Source organism: Mobula birostris, chromosome 2, assembly GCF_030028105.1.
Source record: "Mobula birostris isolate sMobBir1 chromosome 2, sMobBir1.hap1, whole genome shotgun sequence".
NCBI classification, from domain to species: Eukaryota; Metazoa; Chordata; class Chondrichthyes; order Myliobatiformes; family Myliobatidae; genus Mobula; species Mobula birostris.
Window position 1 is genome coordinate 48,265,636 of NC_092371.1, and position 22,902 is coordinate 48,288,537.

The window sequence follows — 22,902 nt, forward strand, 5'->3', positions numbered from 1 at the left end:
GTTATCTTACATGTTTAGTTACATGCAGCAATCAGAAGATAGCATATGGAGTTACCCTGCTACTCTAGAATTTTTTTATACGGCCATCTAAACATGCGGCATTAAATTACAACAAGCATGAAATTAGTGTACTCTGTCTCACTTTTATTCTTCTTTCAATACTAACTTTCTTTCTGTCTGTCCCGTTTTCTGTACATTAAAGTCTGTCTCGAGCCTGTACATATTATTAAATAAATGATTCTAATGTATATTTCCTGGCTCAGACTCTGATGTTCACTAACCAGTCTTCAAATGATTGGTCAGGAAGAAATTCAGTTGTTTTCTCTGTTCACTGCTTCTAAATCCGCTATAGAATTTACTGCTCCAAAATGATTACCTATTCATAGCAAGTTCCATTGCAAATACCCAGAAATGGGCAAATGTAATGACTGATGGTATCTGCATACCTTTGACTATAAATACCATGTGCTATTTTTTTAATGAAGACTTGCATCACACAGTGGAATATCTACAAATTTTTTTTGTGGAGTTCTGGTCCCCAATTGATATTATGAAGTGTCTGATAATACTTTTCCAAATTTCTTACAAATTAATGCCTAGGTTTAACGTATCAAGAGATCTGAAAGGAATCAAATAATCTGTATAAACATTAAATGTTATTCAATTAAATGCAACAACTTCAATTTTATTTTTAATCTACAGAAACCAGTTATCTTGTACCTTAGCTGCAGTAAAATATATCAGTGTTTAGAACATAAATCACAAATGCTAATTGGTGTCAATAAATCAAATGCAGAATTTCCTTTGAATTCTACAACTCTTCAAAATATTCTTTTGGTATTGGAATGAATTATATTCTGAGAAATTCTTAGCTCTTGGATGATCAAAACCAGATTTGCATTCATCATTGGTTTTCACAACCATCCTTGCACTGAGAGGATGTCTCCTGGTTCTCTACTTGACAAGGAGTCTGTGCTTCTGTAACAGGCTTTGTATCTTCAGTGCATTCTATAGATTAAAAAAAAGCAAATATTAAAATACAATATAGATGCCATTTTCTGACAGCATGCAAGATGCCAGTGAGGCAATATTGAACAGAATCGATATTATAACAAAACCAAGAAAAATACAAGAGGGATGTTCCATGAGAGATTTTTAAAATATGAGCAAACCACCAGGCCTTGGCTATAGTAGATTACTTAACAACTATTGTGGCATATTCTGTAATCTTTTGTAGAAGAGATTCTGTAGATGTTGGAAATCCTGAACAATGTACACAAAGTGCTGGAGGAACTCAGCAAGTCAAGCAGCATCTACGGAGGGAAATAAATGCTCAGTCATTTGTGTGCTTTTGTTTTTAATTTAAAGCAGTCAAAAAAGTTGTACAGAAAGAATAACAAAAAGTCCGGACAGAAAAATGAATAGTGTAAAATGTTTTTCAATCGATAGTTAATGTATTCTCACAACTAAATCTTTTAAGATTTATTTTTTATCTAAAGCTACAGCGTGGAACAGGTTTTTCTGGCTCAGTGATCCGCACCATACAGCAGCCCACTTATTTAACCCTAGCCTAATCACAGGCCAATTTATAATGACCAATTAACCTACTAATTGTTAAATCTCTGGACCGAAGATGCTGTCATATTCATTTAACAGGCATGGCCAGTGATGCCAAAAACAATGCTAACACAGTTCCTAATCCAAAGTATATTTTACTGCTAGAAAGTAAAAAATCTTTCTTTACCCCCTCCCCACTCCAAACTTCATTCTGGCAACAGAACCGAGAATACAATCTTGGATTTGAACAAGTTTTGCAGTCTAGAATATATGACACATATCTGTCCCCCTCATAGTGATTCCTTTCAGAGTTCACAAAAGCTGGAATAAACCTAATTGTTAACCAAACTTTGTGAGTGACTGCATGTAATCACATCAGAAGTATTAAATGTATTGAGCTGGCATGCTTACAAAAGATAACCTATAAAATTTACAAAGGTTAGAGATTCATAGCAATTCAAGCAGAAAGGATATTTTCCATTGGTATTCAACCCTAATGGGTTTGCGAATCATAGATAGATCTCTAAATCAGAATTGAGTACAAACCTTCAGATTTGATTGTAAGCTTTGTCATGTTTACAGTTAAACTGCTTTTGACCACATCGTCCCTTGAAGGCTCCTGCAAATCTGTTATGTCAGGTAATGCATCCCTTCGACCAGCCCGTTCAGAAGAAATGAATTCTCTAAATGAACTATCTACGTCCGTCATTTGAGACCCATTTGTAGGCATCGGCACCTAGAAACAAGTAAGGTTAATGTAAACCATAAGCAGATAATAAAGTCAGATTGAAACCAAATTCTGGCTAACTTATATTTGCAAGAAACTGGTAATATTACACAAGTTTCCCTTTTAAAAATGTGTGCTTTCTTGGCAGCTTTATATATAGGAAAGATAGTCTCTTCTTCCCCACTTCTTACCTTAGCAGCTAATGATCCAACTGGTTTACAGATAAAAAGTAATCATAAAAGCAAACCCTCAGACCAGATTTGGTCTTGTGGTCCAGCAGTCTGAAGGCTGTAGTAATCTCAGAGCTCACAGTGCCCTGGGAAGATGCAGCCTACGAGGTGTACGAATGGAAACATGTAAGATACGCTGAGCTGACCACAGATGCTCACCGGTGTGGATGGAAGGTGCAGATTTTCCCAGTAGAGGTTGGCTGCAGAGGATTTGTGGCTATTTCCATGGTCAGATTGCTGAAGGGATTGGGAGTCCAAGACCAGGGCTAGTAGCAAGCTATAAAAGACCTCTCAGAGGTAGCTGAGCCAAGCAGCCACTGGTTACGAATGAAGAGGAATGAATGCAGCTGGGCCCTAAAATGACCCATGGGTGGCCAGATGTGAAGGGAGTGCCTCTGGGATGCTGCACCGCACTGTTGAGCCCTCTGGAGATGTAGTGAGCTAAAATTGATGAAACACCTAAGAAGGGAGTGCCCACCTGATGATCCCCAGCAAGCAGTTGCCACCCACCAAGCCCCCCTCAAGATCTCTCTGCTATGACCCAAGTTAGGATCTGCTTATCAAAGGTATTAAAACAGGGGATTCAGATGAATCAAGGTTGAGGGAAGCAGACAAACTAATTGTCTTTGTTTCCGCCATTTTGTGAACTGGGAACTGATTCTTGCTGTGGGATAATCTAATCAGAGCAATTGAAAGTGGACACAAGGAGCTTCAGGTAATGACCTGCTAAATTTGAGACCATTCTCAGACAAGTACTACCTATTATAAAGAAGTAATTTGTAATCTTGTGAGACTCAGTGACTGGTTCAAACCAGTCAGAGATAAGAGGCACAAATACACATGGCTGGGGGGTGGAGGGTGCAGAAACCATGGAACAATGTTGGTTGTAGCCCTGGACTAGAGCCAGTAAGAAGGTGACCCAGAAAGGTCAGGTGAACTTGAGGCAATGGGATGGAGATCCATCAGTTCAACAGTTGTGGAACACTATGAGAGTCAGGAGCTCCAAATATGTAACAGTGTAGGAAAACAAGCATTGCATTTGAAGAGGGTCACGTTAAAATGGAGATTTGAGTTGGGACTACGAGGAACATACAGCCAGTAGCAAAAACTCCTTTTTAACTGGTATTATATTTTCTATTCTTTGACTGTTCATGGAAGGTCAAGAAAACTTAGTAGGTGTGCGCAGGTATTTGCTTGTGTAAGTTCACGTGTTCTTCTGTTGAGACAATAAAGGTAGTTGTCGGTAATTACAGATTCACTCTGTGCCTCACCTGATCATTATTAAAGGGGGTGAATCTTGTAATAATCCACATCCTCTTTAAATAGCCCCAGTGTCTAGCCTCCATAATTCTAGAGATTCACTGCCCTGTGTGATAAGTTACTGTGCATCTCTAACTAGGAGTATGTTAAGCTAGTGATGTGTGGGACAAACACAGCATAGGCTTGGCAGTAATTGGAGGCAACTGTATATTTGAACTTGTCTGAGATCTGGTGCTCATTTGGAAAAATGCTGTGTTGATAACAGTCCCCACCAGTCCCACAAGATGACCGCTAGATTATCTTGTAACAATATTCCTTGTTCAAGAGTCCCTCACAAGTGGAAACATCTTGCTATCTACACTGTCATGCACCTTTAGTTCAAGTTCAAATTTATTGTCATTCAACTGCACACATGTATACAGCTAAACGAAACAATGTTCCTTTGGGATCGAGGTATAAAACAAAGTACATATCACCTTAAATGTACCTTATTATTGTTATTATTTATTATCACTGCCTGTTATGCTGCTGGCATTTAGCAGCAATGAAGTTCCTCCAATTCTGATGGTGTTCAGGGCTTCCTCCATCATGTCAGTAGCTTCCTCTCAGTTTTCACTATTGTCAAGCATGCAGATCCCAGGTGAAGTCTCAGGAATACTGTCGCACTCAGATATAGAAGCATTCTTCACTGCTGTTTCCATACCAGTTTTGTTTTATCTGTCAGGGTTGTTAGCCCTAAGCTGAACCCCTGAATATGGAGGACCAGTGGACCACTCAGTCTGTCCTCTACCCTTTGACCTGTTTGGCATTGGCGATGCTACCAAGAGCCAAAGCATAAAGTGCTGATTCCAGCCAACATAGTTCTCTGGGTCATAGAGGCACGCAAGGGTCCAATCCACAACAATGTTGTGGTCCTCTTGGAGGGTGTCCACTATATGATCCAACAAAAATCACCCCCCATTATTCCAGACTCCCAACACACACCATTCCCTGTCCACCCCAACATTCCAGACATGGCAATTCAGCATGCTGCTGGGACAATGGGCTAAATACTCCTTTTGTCAGATATTAGTTTAAACCAGCTACAACATGATGCACTGAGCACTGTTTTTGTTACATTTGAATAGGGTTACCAACCTTCCCCATTAAAATCTTAAGTGAAGGCTAGTTGTATTTTTATAAAGAAAAACTGATTAAATGTATGTTGAAATAGACTCAAGTAAAACTGAAGTAGAATGTTGACATTATATGTCAAAGGATGTCGTTTTTCCCTTATCGGATAGCAGTGGAAAAATGAATGTGCTGAGATGGTTAGGAATTGCACAAATGAAAGAATGTAAAGTGACTTTGTTTGTCATCTATATAAATCAATATATCAATCATCTGGATGATAATGTTGTAAAATGGATCTGCAAATTTGCAGATGGCACCAAGACCCGGGGTAGTGGACAGCAAGAAAGGCTATTGCTAATATTTAATATTTGAATAACATTTGAATAATTTTGTGTTTATATATGTTGATTAAGCATTCTTGTTTGTTAAATAATTCATTACAGGTTATAAGTATAAATACATGAATTAGATACGTTTTCACACTACCAGGTGATACGTGCGCACCTTGCCAAAAGTAAATTCGAAATTAGATTCATATTTTTGGACTCCCATATCTTCATTTGAATTAGTTTAATGTTTTGAAATTACAGAAGATAATATTATGTTTACTCAAACAATATTAAACAGACAATAGCTATCAAAGCTTGCAGCATGATCTGGACCAGCTGAAAAAATGGGCTGAAAAATGGCAGGTGAAATTTAATGGAGACAAGCGCGAGGTATTGCGCTTTGGGAGGACAAACCAGGATAGGACTTACATAGTGAGTGAAAGGGCACTGAAGAGTGTGGTAGAACAGAGGGATCTGGGAATACAGATTCATAATTCCTTGAAAGTGGCATCATAAGTAGGCCATGTCTGCTGCATTCCTTCAGCATTTTCTGCGTGTTGCTTTGAACTTAAAACATCCGCAGATTTTCGCACGTTTATTGAGTCCAAGAGTTGGGATGTTATGTTAAAGTTGCACAAGACATTGATGAGGCCTAATTTGGAGTTTTGTCTCAAGTTCTGGTCACCTACCTGCAGGAATAATATTAATAAGATTGAAAGAGTGCAGAGAAATTTTACAAAGATGTTGCCAGGCCTTGAGGACCTGAGTTAGTGGCAAGGATTGAATAGGTTAGTATTTTATTCCCAAGAGCTAAGGAAATGAGGGGAGATTTGAGAGAGATATACAAAATTATGAAGTATATCGATACGGTAAATGCAGGTGGGTTTTTTTTCCACTGAGGTTGTGTGAAACTAGAACTAGAGGTCATAGGTTAAGGGTGAAAATTGAAATATTTAAAAGGAACATGAGGGGCAACCTCTTCACTCAAAGCGTAGTGAGAGTGTGGAATGAGCTGCCAGTGAAAATGATGGATCCAGCTATGATCACAATATTTAAGGGAAATTTGGATAGGTACATGGATGGGAGGGAGACTTAGAACTCTGGGCCGGGTGCAGAACAACCAGACTGGGCAGAATAATAGTTTGGCATGGACTAGATATGATGAAGGGCCTGTTTCTGTGCTGTTGTACTCCAGACTGTATAACCTCTAAACAATGCAGCAGGGCAAAAAGCATGAGTGTCCCTGTATTTGTCCTGTAGCCTTTATTTTGTGACCAAAACTGGCCCTGCCACATATGGATCGGTTGCTTGGTAATGGCATTCAGCATTTGTTTCTCAAAACAAAATGAAAAAAGGCTGAATATTAAAGTAAGAGTAACCACCGATACTGGATTTAATTGTTTTTTTCCTGAAATCAAGGACATTAAAATGGACTTCTGAGTTCTAATGGATAATAAAAAAGTTGACAGAGCAAGGGCCACAAGTTTATTTAAGTTCTCTTTAACATTACAAACATGCTACCAAATACAGTTCAGGTTTTCAAAGAATGCATTTTTCCTTCTGACTTCTTCTATGTTCCCAGCTTTCCGACTGAATGAAAATGCAGGAGGCAACACAATCCAAGCAATACATTACCCACAGCTGCTATCATTACTATTCCGAAGTCAGCCAGCATGAGAACCTTCATTACATGCAGTAGTCTGTCAGCAATAAAAAGGCAGAACAACAATGTAGTCTGAGACTCATATTTATGGTCTTCTAGCCGAGAGAAGTTTAGTAACTTCATAGCCCAAGTGAACTCCATAGAGTGGAGTACATTAAGATAATTTCAAGCATGCTGCAGCTGAATTAATTCTAAATACAGATAACTTCATACAGAGAAAAGGCCCTGTACTTTGTGTTGGGAAGTTGATTGCTATTTACAAACTAAAGCTCAAGTTACAGCAAATATGATGGTGTTTAAAAACTTCTAATGCTCATGGTGCCCAAGAACTACTGCCAAGACCCAATGTCTTCCATTACTTGCGTAAATACACCTTGTTGCTCAGTTTGTAATGTCCACGAGCGGAGATTTGTACACGTGCAAGTTTCACTAAGCAAAACTCTCACTGCACTAAATAGATATGCATTTTTATACACAAGTAGAATGCAGAATTGGAAATTAAAAATTACTTAAAACTGCACAGTGCACATGGGTGTATTTTTCATTTTTGCTGGGATCAGCCTTGGAGTTTTGCCCAGTATTTTGTATTCCAGCACAAAATATCAGTTCCCACGGCAATGTAAAACACAAATGATAAACTATTTAAACTGAGCACCCAAAATTGACACTGTGGCCTTAGTTGTGCATGGATTCATCATTCATGGACAACGCTCTGCCTTTTAAAAGGAAAATACTTATTTTTTTTCCCTAAGACCATACAATATAGGATAAGAATTAGGCTAGTTGGGCCATTGAGTCAAATCGATTCCTCATGCAGTCCAATGTTCTCCTCTTAATCAATTTTTACTCATTTGTTCACTCTAATTCACCTTCCTTTCCCATTGTTCCTCATTTTATGCTTCATCATTCAAATCTTGAGCCACATGCCCCAATACTTCATACAAATTATACAGTACGTCAGATGAGGAAAATGCTTTGCTGAAATCCATATACACTACATCTACTGCTCTACCTTCATCAATGTGTTTAGTCACATCCTCAAAAATTTCAACCAGGCTCGTAAAGCACGGCCTGCCTTTGACAAATAGTCATAGTCAAAGCCATGCTGACTATTCCTAATCATATTATGCCTCCACAAATGCTCATAAATCCTGCCTCTCAGGATTTTCTCCATCAACTTACCAACCACTGAAGTAAGACTCACTGGCCTATAGTTTCCTGGGCAATCTCTACTCCCTTTCTTGAATAAAGGAACAATATCTGCAACCCTCCAATCCTCCGGAACCCCTCCTTGTCCCCATTGATGATGCAAAGATCATTGCCAGAGGCTCAGCAATCTCCTCCCTCGCCTCCCACAGTAGCCTGGGATATATCTCGTCTAGTCCCTGTGACTTATCCAACTTGATGCTTTCCAAAAGCGCCAGCGCATCCTCTTTCTTAACATCTATATGCTCAAGCTTTTCAGTCCACTATAAGTCATCCCTACAATCGCCAAGGTCCTTTTCTGTAGTGAATACTGAAGTATTCATTAAGTACCTCCGCTATCTCCTCTGGTTCCATACACACTTTTCCACTGTCACACTTGATTGGTCCTATTCTCTCACGTCGTATACGCTTGCTCTTCACATACTTGTAGAATGACTTCTGGCGTTCCTTAAACCTGCTTGCCAAGGCCTTCTCATGGCCCCTTCTGGCTCTCCTAATTTCATTCTTAAACTCCTTCTTGCTAGCCTTATAATTTTCTAGATCTCTATCATTACCTCATTTTTGAACCTTTCGTAAGCTCTTCTTTTCTTCTTGACTAGGTTTTCAACAGCCTTTGTGCACTATGGTTCCTGTACCCTACCATCCTTTCCCTGTCTCACTGGAACATACCTATGCAGAACACCATGTAAATATCCCCTGAACATTTGCCATACTTATACCGTACATTTCCCCGACAGCATCTGTTCCCAGTTTATGTTTCCAAGTTCCTGCGTGATAGCTTCATATTTTCTCTTACTCTAATTAAATGCTTTCCTAACTTGTCTGTTCCTATCCCTCTCCAATGCTATGGTAAAGGAGATAGAATTGTGATCACTATCTCCAAAATGCTCTCCCACTGAGAGATCTGACACCTGACCAGGTTCATTTCCCAATACCAAATCAAGTACAGCCTCTCCTCTTGTGGGCTTATCTACATATTCTGTCAGGAAACCTTCCTGAACACACCTAACAAACTCCACCTCATCTAAACCCCTTGCTTTAGGGAGATGCCAATCAATATTTTGGAAATTAAAATCTCCCCACCATGACAAAAAATATTTTAATACAGTGCAGATTCTGTGCATTACTAATCACATCAGGCAAGAGAATGCCTGAACTAAGGTCCAAAGTAAACAAAGTTTTCAAGTTGCAATCTGGTTAATACAAAGATTGCCATTGACACTATGACCATATGAACTGCCTTTGTCCCAGAAAGGGCAGCCATCCAAACAAGTTTCAGTTTCAGAGTTACTGCTTTCAGAGGAGTAATGAATTAGGAATTGCAGTTAATGACCAAATGAAGACGTGCAATTCATAGCAATCATGGTGTAATTCTTTGGATGTGCATTTCTTTACCATTCTGTTGAGTTTTTATTTTAAATTCCATCTGTAACATGGGCATCACTGACAACCACAGCATTTAATAGCTATTTGTTAATGTCCTTTAAAAGGTAACAGTAAGGTATATTCTTGACCTACTGTAGTCTGCCTGTTGAAGATAAGATAGATTTGATAAAACTAAGTGGTTAGGCCATTATAGTAGGAACTGGAAGATCAGTATTACATGTCTGAACAAGTTTTTCATCCTCTCTTCTTCTGGTTTCTTTCCTAAAAGGCTTCAATAATCCAGAATTTATTACTTTAATTCCAGATTAACTACTGTAAAAATTCCCCATCTTCCACTGAAGGATTTAAATTTTACTTGAGTCTTTAATAATATAATTTGGAGACTTCCACATTAAAGATTGAAATTAAGTGATGTGAATGTTTTGCTGATTGATTGTGGTATAGTTAAACAATTTGGGCAAAGTAGCAGATGGAATACAGAATTGGGAAGTGTATGGTCCTGCACTTTGGTAGAAGAAATAAAAGTAAAGACTATTTTCTAAATGGATAGAAAACTCAAAAATCTGAAATGTAAAGAGATTTGGGAATTCTTGTGCAGGATTCCCCAAAGGTAAATTTGCAGTTGGAGTCAGTGGTGAGGAAGGCAAATGTGATGTTAGCATTCATTTCAAGAGGACTAGAATATAAAAGCAAGGATGTAATGGTGAGACTTCATAAGGCACTGGTGAGGTCACACTTGAAGAGTAGTGTGTGCAGTTTTGGGCCCCTTACCCAGAAAAGGATGTTCTGACATTGGCGAGGATTCAAAGGAGGTTTACAAGAGTGATTTCAGGATCGAAAGGCTCGTCAAATGAGGAGTGTTTGATGGCTCTGGGCCTGTCCTCTCTGGAATTCAGAAGAATGAGGGGTGACCTCATTGAAACCTATCAAATGTTGAAAGGCCTAGATAGAGTGGATGTGAAGAGGACATTTCCTATGGTGGGGATATCTAAGACCAGAGGACACAGCCTCAGAATAGAGGGATTTCCTTTTAGAACAGAGATGAGGAGGAATTTCTTTAGCCAGAGAGTGCTGAATCTGTGGAATTCATTGCCACAGGTAGCTGCGGAGGTCAAGTCATTGGGTATATTTAAGGCAAAATGTTGATAGGTTCTTGAGTGTTCAGGGCATGAAGCAATACAGGAAGAAGGCAGAAGATTGGGACTAGGCTATGGATCAGCAGCCATAAAGAAATGGCAGAGCAGACTCAATGGGCCAAATGGCTTAATTCTACTCCTACACCTTATGGTCTTATGAGGGTGATAATTAGTTATGATAAGATTCTGAGAGGAGGTTAGAATGATCCAGGGTGTAATAATGTGAAGTAATTAATCAAAGATTGATAACAACAGACAGCTTGCAGCCATTGTTTATTAGTAACATGCCACATTTCTAGCCAAAGAAGGCTCTTGCTTCCCTGGAGATACTCATAAGAGTTGCGCAACAAGCAACAGAGCACAGCAGGTGAACGTGCTTGGTAATCTAGTTGACTATATTGAGCTCACAGAACGCTAGTATAAGGAAAAAATGACGAATGAATCCGATATACTTGAACATATACAGATTGGCAGGTAATAACAACATTCCCCATGATATTCAAGGCATTAGTGACATCAGGATTTCAGTTCATCTCAGAGGATACCCATCTGACATGGCAGTTAATGTCATCACTGCATGGATTCCTCTTCTATTGCTTAGACACTTCAATGGATCCAACTAACACACATCTTAGTCTGGCAAATGTAATGGAATTTCTGGAAATAACATGGTTATTTGCCAAAAGAATGAACATACTCTATTAATGTTCTTTGTGCCTCTGCTTCCTCATCTTCAGCAAGCAAAGGGTCCAAGATACATGGTCTTAAGAAAAGGCTGAAGCATTTGCAAATATGTTCATTTGGAAGTGCCAAACCGACAGTCCATTAAGGCTTCTTCTTGGGATCCCCAACATCACAGATGCAAGTCTCCAGCCGACTCCTCTCAGTCCACGTGATAGTCGGAGCACGGCAGAATGGAAACAGGCCCTTCAATCCATCCAGTCCATGCTGACTTATTTTTCTGTCTAGTCCCAACAACTTGCACCCGACCACAGCCTTCCATACTTCTCACTCATGTACCTAACCAAACTTCTCTTAAATGTTGTAATTGAACTCACACCCACCACCTCCACTGACAGCTCATTCTACACCCACACCTCCCTCTGAGTGAAGAAACTCCCCCTCAGGTTCCCCTTAATATCACCTTTCACACTAAATCTATGACTTCTAGTTCTACTCTCACCCAACCTCAGCGGAAAAAATACCCTGCACGTGTTTACCCTATCTGTACCCTTCATAATTTAGCACGCTTTATTCTCCTACACTCAAGGGAATAAAATCCTAGCCTATTCAACCTTTCTCTATAACTCAGGTCCTCAAGTTCTGGCAACATTCTTGCAAATTCTCTCTGCACTCTTTCAAGATAATTGATACCTTTCCTGTAGGTAGGTGACCAGAACTGCACACAATACCCCAAATTCATCCTTCTCAACGTCTTATACAACATCCAGACAACATTCGAACTCCTGTACTCAGTGCTCCAGTTTATGAAGACCAACATGCCAAAAGCTCTCTTTATGGTTCTATCTACCTGTGATGCCATTTGCTCAAGTCAATGCTTCAACAGTTGGCCAGATTTTGTGGGGAGTGATGGCAAAGATTATGATTCTGCGAATGTGAGAGAATGCAAAAGTACCAAACCCACGAGCAACTATTTAGAAATTTCACAGAGCACGAAGTTCCCTCAGTTCCTCAGTGCTTACCCCAGGAAGTCTACAACCTGCTCCAGGTTTAATTTGGCATAGGAATCTTACTGGGAGGCGAATGCTTGAAAAGTTTTCTTAATTTTTAAATTGTAGTGTTTTTAAATAAAGTTAAGCAAAGTACTGATAGAAATATTTAAATTTTGTAAAGTATCTGAATGCTCCAAAACTGTCAGAAGCAGTCGTGTTTTAACAGTTTGACAACCAGCTAAGTCAGGATCAAGCCTTTGCAAATTGTTGCATTTTCCTTCCAGCATATCATGGACAGTACTTGTTCTAGGGGTCCCATTGTAATGTATGTCACACCATGCTTCTAGCTAGTATTGCCATGAGTTTGAATAGGAAATACACCACAGGTGGGAATTTTCTGTGGACTGGCTGCTCTTCAAGTGGCTGCACATTCTAGGCAATATAATTGCCATCACAAGATAATAACTACTGAGCCACATGTCATTTCTGCAGGAAGCAAAATGACAATAAAACAATGGCAATCTTTGCAAATCTCTAAGCAAATGCTACTTCATATTTCCAGTGCCAAAATCCTGCACAAATTAAACTTACTTGTGACAGAAACACAAAGCCTTTGACCAAATGGAACTGCACAGGATTCAATAGTTAGCAGACACCCATTGTTTGTTTATAGATGTTTGCTTGGAGGCTGACACACAGCTGATTCAAATAATTACTCTGAATTATCTAGAGCTGCAGTTGGAACTTGGCTAACCTTCATAGTAAATCAATATCATGAACAAAACTTCGCTTGCCATTTTTGAACTGAGCAGCTGCTTGGAAAGCAGAACAATAACGAAATTTCCCTCTTACCATAAAGTTCTTTCTGCTGATACTATCTCCATTTTCAAAATGAGCAAATTTCAGGTCAATCTCACAGGGTTATTTCAATTGAGCAAAACTTTTCACCTGACCATAACTTTACTGATTTGTGATCAATCCACCTTCATACTGATTAATTGAACCACCCCTCATCCAGCTCCCATTGAAAATTGGTGGGGTTAATCAAATCAACTGAACAACTTATTGAAGGTCAACCAGTAATTGTAAACCTCTGACTTTTGACTGGATACTAGGCATTTATAGCAAGAGGATTTGAGTACAGGAGCAGGGAGGTACTACTGCAGTTGTACAAGGCCTTGGTGAGACTGCACCTGGAGTATTGTGTGCAGTTTTGGTCCCCTAATCTGAGGAAAGATATCCTTGCCATAGAGAGAGTACAGAGAAGGTTCACCAGATTGATTCCTGGGATGGCAGGACTTTCATATGAAGAAAGAATGGATGAACTGGGCTTGTACTCATTGGAATTTAGAAGATTGAGGGGGGATCTGATTGAAACGTATAAGATCCTAAAGGGATTGGACAGGCTAGATGCAGGAAGATTGTTCCTGATGTTGGGGAAGTCCAGAATGAGGGGTCACAGTTTGAGGATAGAGGGGAAGCCTTTTAGGACTGAGATTAGGAAAAACTTCTTCACACAGAGAGTGGTGAATCTGTGGAATTCTCTGCCACAGGAAACAGTTGAGGCCAGTTCATTGGCTATATTTAAGAGGGAGTTAGATATGGCCCTTGTGGCTACGGGGGTCAGGGGGTATGGAGGAAAGGCTGGGGCGGTGTTCTGAGTTGGATGATCAGCCATGATCATAATAAATGGCGGTGCAGGCTCGAAGGGCCGAATGGCCTACTCCTGCACCTATTTTCTATGTTTCTATGTTTCTATACATGCTACCTATGATTTTAGCCAATAACAAAAAACAAATGTCCACAATACCACCTTAAATTTGAGAAATTCTTAAGCTGATATTATATTTTGCAATGTATATTTCTGTATGAATGCATCTATCCACATGCAACGAATAGATTATTGATCACGTTCATTTGTGGGTCATGACAGAAGCAGACAGTTAATGATGTGATTAGTTAACCCCAAGGGTGCAACCAGAATTGAAAAGTAATGATGTTATGATAAAGCTGCCTTGAACCTTGATTAGAACACACTTAAGAGCCTACCATTTTGGATGCTGTATTATAAAAAGGGCTTCCTTAGGGTTGCTATAGGCGGGGGGGTGGGGTGGTAATGGGGACAAGCTCCCACTAGCTGTTAAATGCTCCCAATGGTGTGTACCTCAAATAGCCTCTGACAACTAAGTCAGCTCGTGGCCTTCATGTGTGGCTTAGTTACCAAGCCAGACAGAATCATTTCTACTGACAGGAGAAGGGGCAAAGATGGGTTACTGGCACCCGAAAACCAATCACTTTATGCAGATGGGGCTTGTTAGCCGTGGTTGGCAGCTCATCTAGGAGAAGGAAAACGCTGATCTCAAACCTCCGCTACCTTGCGGCTCTATCCACTCAAGGGGAAGGCTTTGGGAGAAAACACAGAAAACTCTGGAGCTGGAGGCCCTAAGGCAGTCCTACATTGAGTTCAATGCTGACTGGCAACTCCTGTGACACTGCTAGTATCAAACTGTACTGGTCTCTGCCGTTCCTTTGGGTTCTTCAGCTGCGTGGAGAGGGGCAGTTTGCTACGTGGGCGTGAACTTGCTCTTCATATCGTACTGCTCAGGCTTGTCTATCTAGACAGCTGGGATGTAATATCTAATGTCAACTCTGACCAACAGAGGTCTCAGACTCAGATTATAGAAAGGCTAAAGAGGTAGAGGAAAGAGTGCAGAAAAGATTTACACAAATGTTACCAGAAATGCATATAATCAGCAAAAGAAGAACAGACTGAATTCCCTTTTTCTTAAGAAGGGTGAGTGTTCACCAACAAACATCTGTAAAGTAAGAGCTTTGATAGAGAAACAACTTACCCTTGTGAGGATGAGCTTAACTAGAGGCTATCACTATTCTGAAAGGTCTAAAGGTAGATAGATAAATCAGCTGGACCAAATGGACCACACCCTAGGGTTCGGAAAGAAGTAGCTGAAGAGATGATGGCGGCATTAGTAATGATCTTTCAACATTTACTAGATTCTGGAATGGTTCCTGAAGACTGGAAAATTACAATATGACTCTACTATTTAAGGATGGAGGGAGGCAGAGAAAAGGAAATTTATAGGACAATTAGCCCAACTTCAGTGGTTGGCAAGGTGTTGGAGTCCATTATTAAGGATGAGGTTTTGGGGTACTTGGAGGCACAAGATAAAACAGGCCAAAGTCAGTATAGCTTCCTTAGGGGGAAATCTTGCCTGACAAATCTTTCAGAATTCTTTGAAGAAATAATAAGCAGGATAGAAAAAGGAAAGTCAGTGTATGTTGTAAACTTGGATTTTCAGAAGGCCTTTGATAATGTGCTGCACAGAAAGCTACGTAACAAGATAAGAATACATGGTGTTGCAGTAAAGATACCAGCATGATACAAGATTGGCTGACTGGGAGGACGCAAAGAGTGGGAATAAAGGGTGCCTCTTCTAGTTGGCTGCTGGCGGCTAGTGGTGTTCCACAGGGTCATTGTTGAGACTACCTCTCCAAGTTGCGTGTCAATGATTTGGATGACAGATTTGATGAAGTTGTGGCCAAATTTGTGGATGATACAAATATAAGTAGACAGGCAAGAAGTGTTGAGGAAGCAGGGTGTCTGCAGCAGGACTTAGTCAGATTCAGAGAATGGGCAAAGAAGTGGCAGATGGAATGTAGTGTATGGTAGTGTATGGTCATGCACTTTGGGAGAAGAAATAAAAGCTTAGTCCATTTTTCTAAATGGAGAGAAAATTCAAAATCCGAGGTGCAGAGGGACTTGTGAGTCCTCATTCCAGATTCTCTAAATGTTACCTTGCAGGCTGAGTTGGTGGTAAGGAAGGCAAATGCAATGCTAACATTCATTTCAAGGGGACTAGAACATAAAAGCAACGATGTGATGCTGAAGCTTTATATGGCACTTATAAGGCACAGGGCTATGTGCTTAGCCCCATGCTCTACTCACTTTACACCTATGACTGTGTGGCTAAGCAGACCTCCAACACCATATGCAATTTAGCTGATGACACCACTGTTGTGGGCCGTATCAAAGGTGGTCATAAACCAGCATACTGGAGGGAGATTGAAATTTTGGTGGAGGGGTGTCATAGCAACATTTCAGTCGACGTCAGCAGGACTAAAGAACTGATTGTAGACTTCAGGAGAGGGAAGCCAGAGCTTCAGTCCTCATCAGAGGATCAGAGGTGGAGAGGGTTAGCAACTTTAAATTCCTGGGTGTTACTATTTCAGAGGAACTGTCCTATACCCAGCACATAAATGAAATTGCAAAGAAAGCACAACAGCACCTCTACTTCTTTAGGAGTCTGTGGAGATTCAGCATGACATCGAAACCTTCGACAAACGTCTATAGATGCGTAGTGAAGATTGTATTGACTGGTGGCATTACGGCTTGGTTTGGAAACACCAATGCCTTTGAATGAGAAAATCCTTCAAAAGGTAGTGGATTTGGCGAAGTATATCACAGGTAGAGTCCTTCCAGCCACTGAACACATCTACATGAGAGGCTGTCATAGGAAAGCAGCATCCATCAGAGATCCTCACCACCCAGGCCGTGCTCTTTTCTCAGTGATGCCATCAGGTAGAAGATACATGAGCCTCAGGACTCGCACCATCAGGCTTAAGAACGGTTACAACTCCTCAACCATCAGGCTCTTGAACAAAAGGGGATAACTTCACTCACTTGTCGATCCATTGAGATGTTTCCACAACCAATGATCTCACTTTAAGGTTTCTTTACCTTGTTATTTCATGTTCTCGTTATTTATTTATATTTGCATTTGCACAGTTTGTTGTCTTCGGCATTCTACCTGATCTTTCATTGATCCTATTATAGTTACTATTCTATAGACTATTCCCACAGGGAAAATAAATCTCAGGGTCGTATATGGTGACATATATGTACTCTGATAATAAAACTTACTTTGAAATTTGAACGTTGGTCAGACCGCATCTGGGAGTATTGTGAGCAGTTTTTGGCCCCTTAGCTAAGAACTGATGTGCTGGCATTGGAGAGGGTTCAGAGGAGGTTCACAAGAATGATTCAGGGAATGAAAGGGTTAATGTGTGAAAGGTATTTGATCGCTCTGGGACAGTATTTGGAGGAGTTTAGAAGAATGAGAGGGGATTGCAATGAAACCTATTGAATACTGAAAGGCCAAGATAGGGTGGATGTGGAGGGGATGTTTCCTATAGTCGAGAGTCTAAGACAGAGGGTATAGCCTCAGAATAGAAGGACGTCCATTTAGAACAGAGATGAGGAATTTCTTTAGCCAGAGGGTAGTAAATTAGTGGAATTCATTGCCACAGATGGCTGTGGAGGCAAAGATGGGTATATTTAAGGTGGAAGTTGATGGGTTCTTGATTACTCAGGGCGCCAAAGGTTACGGGGAGAAGGCAGGGGAATCAGGCTGAAGGGGATAATATCAGCCATGATGGAAAGGCGGAACAGACTCAATGGGCTGAATGGCCTACTTTTGCTCCAATGTCTTATGGTCTCATTGTAACAGTCATTTGTACAACAATTAGCTCAGGAAGAAAATTTCTCCTTTATCCAAAGAATGATGAGACTTCTAAATACTCTATATGATTTTATGATTTTATGATTTTTTACCACATAGAGGGATTTGCAGCAAAAAGGGAATGTATAAAGGGAAGTTGGGCAAGCCAACAACGTAGAAGGAATAATGAGAGTTGTGCTGATAGATTCAGATAGGGAAATATAAGAAAAGGTTTGACTGGAGCATCAATGCTCGTGCTGATTAACTGGATTGAGTTAGTCTGTACCATATTCTATGTAATCATCTACAATAAATACTGCAGCAACTCACTGTGGTAAACTATATATGTTGTAACTGGGTTACCTGTCTGGACACGCCCCTCTGCTGACTGCTCCTGTGGCTCCTCCCACAGACCCCTGAATAAAGGCAATTGTGACATTGCTCCTCCTCTCATTCAAGGGGCAGATACTCAGCATGGTGGAGGTCACATTTTACTGCTAATAAAAGCCCTTCTGTATTTACTCTACATCCAGTCTTTTGGAGTTATTGATAGTGCATCACTCACCAAGGTTTCTTCAACACCATCTCACACCATGTCAATTTTCCCACCTTAAAGGATAAGGGCAGCAGGCAAATCACATATCCCCTCCACGTCACTTACAACCATGTCTTCAAAATATTGTCAGTATTTTTGTTCCTTCTTTAATGCCAGATCAGACTCGGAACTTGCTAACAGTATTATACTTGCACCCTCACTACAGAACTGCAGAAACAAGCTCTCCACTATTTCTCAAAGTCAATTAAGGAAATTACAATGATTATTAGTATTGAGAGTCTCATTAAGAGAATGGATTATAAAGCAAACAGTTGACACAATGGAAGACTGATCTGTAGACCAAAGCAAAAATATTTCCAACAATATATCTCTAATGTAATTACCAGGTCCAGTATGCTATTCTGCATATTTGATGGGAAATCAGTCAATTCCCAAAATTTCCAAATCACTTATAATTACTTCCTAAGACAAGGTTACTGTTTGCAATATTACATGTCCTCTTTAACTGTCACTGCTAATACACATCCTTTTTAAATGAGGCTGCTAAACAAGATAATAGCCCATGATATTACAGAAAAGATAGACAGAATAGACAGAAGATTGTTTGACAGGCAGAAGGCTAAGAATGGGAATAAAGGAGGCCTTTCTGGTTAGCTGCCAATGACTGGTGGTGTTCTGCAGGGGTTGGTGTAGGGTCCGTTACTTATCATGTTATAAGTTAGTGGTCTAGATGATGGAATTGATAGCTTTGTGCCCAAGTTTGTGGATGATACAAAGATAGGTGAAGGAGGTAGAGAGTCCACAGAGGACTTGAACAGATTAAGAGATTGGGCAAAGAAATGACAGATGGAATACAGTGTTGGGAAGTGTATGGTCATGCACTTTGGTAAAAGAAATAAAAGCTTAGACTATTTTCTAAATGGACAGCAAATTCAGAAATCAGAGGTACAAATTGACTTGGGAGTCCTAGTTCTGTCTGCCTTAAAAGTTAACTTGAGCTTGGGTCAGTGATAAGGAAGGCAAATGCAATGTTAGCATTCATTTCAAGACAACTAGAATATAAAAGCAAGGATGCAATGCCAAAGCGTACAAGGCAATGATCTGGCTACATTTGGAGTATTGAGAGCAGATTTGGGCCCCATTCCTAAGAACAGATGTGCTGGCATTGGAGAGGGTCCAGGAAGGTTTACAAAATGACCTAAGGAATGAAAGGGTTAACTTATGACGAGCATTTGATAGCTCTGGGCCTGTAATCACCAGACTTTAGAAGAATGAGGGCGATTTCATTAAAACCTGCCAAATATTGAAAGGCAAACAACAGGAATTCTGCAGATGCTGGAAATTCAAGCAACACACATCAAAGTTGCTGGTGAACACAGCAGGCCAAGCAGCATCTGTAGGAAGAGGTGCAGTCGACGTTTCAGGCCGAGACCCTTCGTCAGGACTAACTGAAGGAAGAATGAGTAAGGGATTTGAAAGTTGGAGGGGGAGGGGGAGATCCAAAATGATAGGAGAAGACAGGAGGGGGAGGGATAGAGCCAAGAGCTGGACAGGTGATAGGCAAAAGGGGATACGAGAGGATCATGGGACAGGAGGTCCGGGAAGAAAGACAAGGGGGGGGGGACCCAGAGGATGGGCAAGAGGTATATTCAGAGGGACAGAGGGAGAAAAAGGTGAGAGAAAGAATGTGTGCATAAAAATAAGTAACAGATGGGGTACGAGGGGGAGGTGGGGCCTTAGCGGAAGTTAGAGAGGTCGATGTTCATGCCATCAGGTTGGAGGCTACCCAGACGGAATATAAGGTGTTGTTCCTCCAACCTGAGTGTGGCTTCATCTTTACAGTAGAGGAGGCCGTGGATAGACATGTCAGAATGGGAATGGGATGTGGAATTAAAATGTGTGGCCACTGGGAGATCCTGCTTTCTCTGGGGGACAGAGTGTAGATGTTCAGCAAAGCGGTCTCCCAGTCTGCGTCGGGTCTCGCCAACATATAAAAGGCCACATCGGGAGCACCGGACGCAGTATATCACCCCAGTCGACTCACAGGTGAAGTGTTGCCTCACCTGGAAGGACTGTTTGGGGCCCTGAATGGTGGTAAGGGAGGGAGTGTAAGAGCATGTGTAGCACTTGTTCCGCTTACATGGATAAGTGCCAGGAGGGAGATCAGTGGGGAGGGATGGGGGGGACGAATGGACAAGGGAGTTGTGTAGGGAGCGATCCCTGCGGAATGCAGAGAGAGGTGGGGAGGGAAAGATGTGCTTAGTGGTGGGATCCCGTTGGAGGTGGCGGAAGTTACGGAGAATAATATGTTGGACCCGGAGGCTGGTGGGGTGGTAGGTGAGGACCAGGGGAACCCTATTCCTAGTGGGGTGGCGGGAGGATGGAGTGAGAGCAGATGTACGTGAAATGGGGGAGATGCGATTAAGAGCAGAGTTGATAGTGGAGGAAGGGAAGCCCCTTTCTTTAAAAAAGGAAGACATCTCCCTCGTCCTAGAATGAAAAGCCTCATCCTGAGAGCAGATGCGGCGGAGACGGAGGAATTGCGAGAAGGGGATGGCGTTTTTGCAAGAGACAGGGTGAGAAGAGGAATAGTCCAGATAGCTGTGAGAGTCAGTAGGCTTATAGTAGACATCAGTGGATAAGTTGTCTCCAGAGACAGAGACAGAAAGATCTAGAAAGGGGAGGGAGGTGTCAGAAATGGACCAGGTAAACTTGAGGGCAGGGTGAAAGCTGGAGGGAAAGTTAATAAAGTCAACGAGTTCTGCATGCGTGCAGGAAGCAGCGCCAATGCAGTCGTCGGTGTAGCGAAGGAAAAGTGGGAGACAGATACCAGAATAGGCACGGAACATAGATTGTTCCACAAACCCAACAAAAAGGCAGGCATAGCTAGGACCCATACGGGTGCCCATAGCTACACCTTTAGTTTGGAGGAAGTGGGAGGAGCCAAAGGAGAAATTATTAAGAGTAAGGACTAATTCAGCTAGACGGAGCAGAGTGGTGGTAGAGGGGAACTGATTAGGTCTGGAATCCAAAAAGAAGCGTAGAGCTTTGAGACCTTCCTGATGGGGGATGGAAGTATATAGGGACTGGACATCCATGGTGAAAATAAAGCGGTGGGGGCCAGGGAACTTAAAATCATCGAAAAGTTTAAGAGCGTGAGAAGTGTCATGAACATAGGTCGGAAGGGATTGAACAAGGGGTGATAAAACAGTGTCGAGGTATGCAGAAATGAGTTCGGTGGGGCAGGAGCAAGCTGAGACAATAGGTCGGCCAAGACAGGCAGGTTTGTGGATCTTGGGTAGGAGGTAGAAACGGGAAGTGCGGGGTGTGGGAACTATAAGGTTGGTAGCAGTGGATGGGAGATCCCCTGAGCGGATGAAGTCGGTGATGGTGTGGGAGACAATGGCCTGGTGCTCCTTAGTGGGGTCACGATCGAGGGGTAAATAAGAGGAGGTATCCGCGAGTTGTCGCTGTGCCTCGGCAAGGTAGAAGTCAGTACGCCAGACTACAACAGCATCCCCCTTATCGGCGGGTTTAATAATAAGGTTAGGATTAGTGCGGAGGGAGTGGAGAGCAGAGTGTTCCAAAGGAGTGAGGTTGGAATGGGGACAAGGTGCGGTGAAGTCGAGACGGTTGATGTCCCATCGGCAGTTAGCAATAAAGAGATCCAGAGCAGGCAGAAGACCAGAGCGGGGTGTCCATGAAGAAGAGGAGGGTTGAAGACGGGAGAAGGGATCATCGGTGGGGGTGGAGGAGTCCTTGCCGAAGAAGTAGGCTCGGAGACGGAGACGGCGGAAGAAAAGTTCCGCATCGTGGCGAACACGGAACTCGCTGAGGTGTGGGCGAAGGGGGACAAAGGTGAGGCCCTTACTGAGAACAGAGCGTTCTGCCCCAGACAGTTGAAGGTCGGAGGGGATGGTAAAGACCCGGCACGGATGAGAGCTCGGATCAGAGGGGGGAGCGGGGTGGCTGGGGGTGTCAATGGAGAGGGGAGGCTTGGGGTGAGAGGAAGATGGAGCCTCTGAGGGCCCAGGAGTTGACGGTGGGATCTGAGGAAGACGGGGCTGCGGAGTGGTGGTGGGGGAAGGGGAGACGGGAGTCACAACAGCGGCCTGGAGTTCAAGGCTGGAATCTTGAGAGCTGGGATCAGAGGGGGGAGGGGGAAGGCTGGGGGTGTCAATGGAGAGGGGAGGGTTGGGGTGAGAGGAGGATGGAGCCTCTGAGGGCCCAGGAGTTGACGGTGGGATCTGAGGAAGTCGGGGCTGCGGAGTGGTGGTGGGGGAAGGGGAGACGGGAGTCACAACAGCAGCACATAAAAGACTTGGCCTGGAGTTCAAGGCTGGAGTCGCAGTTGGTGGTTGCGCAATCGCTGTAAAGGTGTCCATGGTCGTTGCTGGAGTCCGAGTTTTGAATATGCCCTGAGGTGTTGGAGTCGGCCAATATTGAAAGGCCTAGATAGTGCACATAGAGAGAGCATTTCAAATAATGACAGAACCTAGGGCCAGTGGGCAGAGCTTCCGAACAGAAGGACATCTGTTTATAACAGAAAG

At 42.0% G+C, this 22,902-nt stretch overlaps 1 long non-coding RNA gene across 5 annotated transcripts in view; it reads right to left on the reverse strand.

Annotated features, from left to right (window-relative positions):
- Window positions 1–664: 664 nt before the first annotated feature.
- Window positions 665–22,902, reverse strand: part of LOC140186340 (uncharacterized) — a 76,377-nt gene continuing 54,139 nt past the window's right edge. For all 5 annotated transcript variants that reach the window (XR_011882839.1, XR_011882840.1, XR_011882841.1 and 2 more), the window contains 2 exons: window positions 2,104–2,293; window positions 665–1,008 (listed from right to left, as the gene is read on the reverse strand). This is a non-coding gene — a long non-coding RNA (uncharacterized lncRNA). The remainder of the gene's footprint in view (window positions 1,009–2,103; window positions 2,294–22,902) is intronic.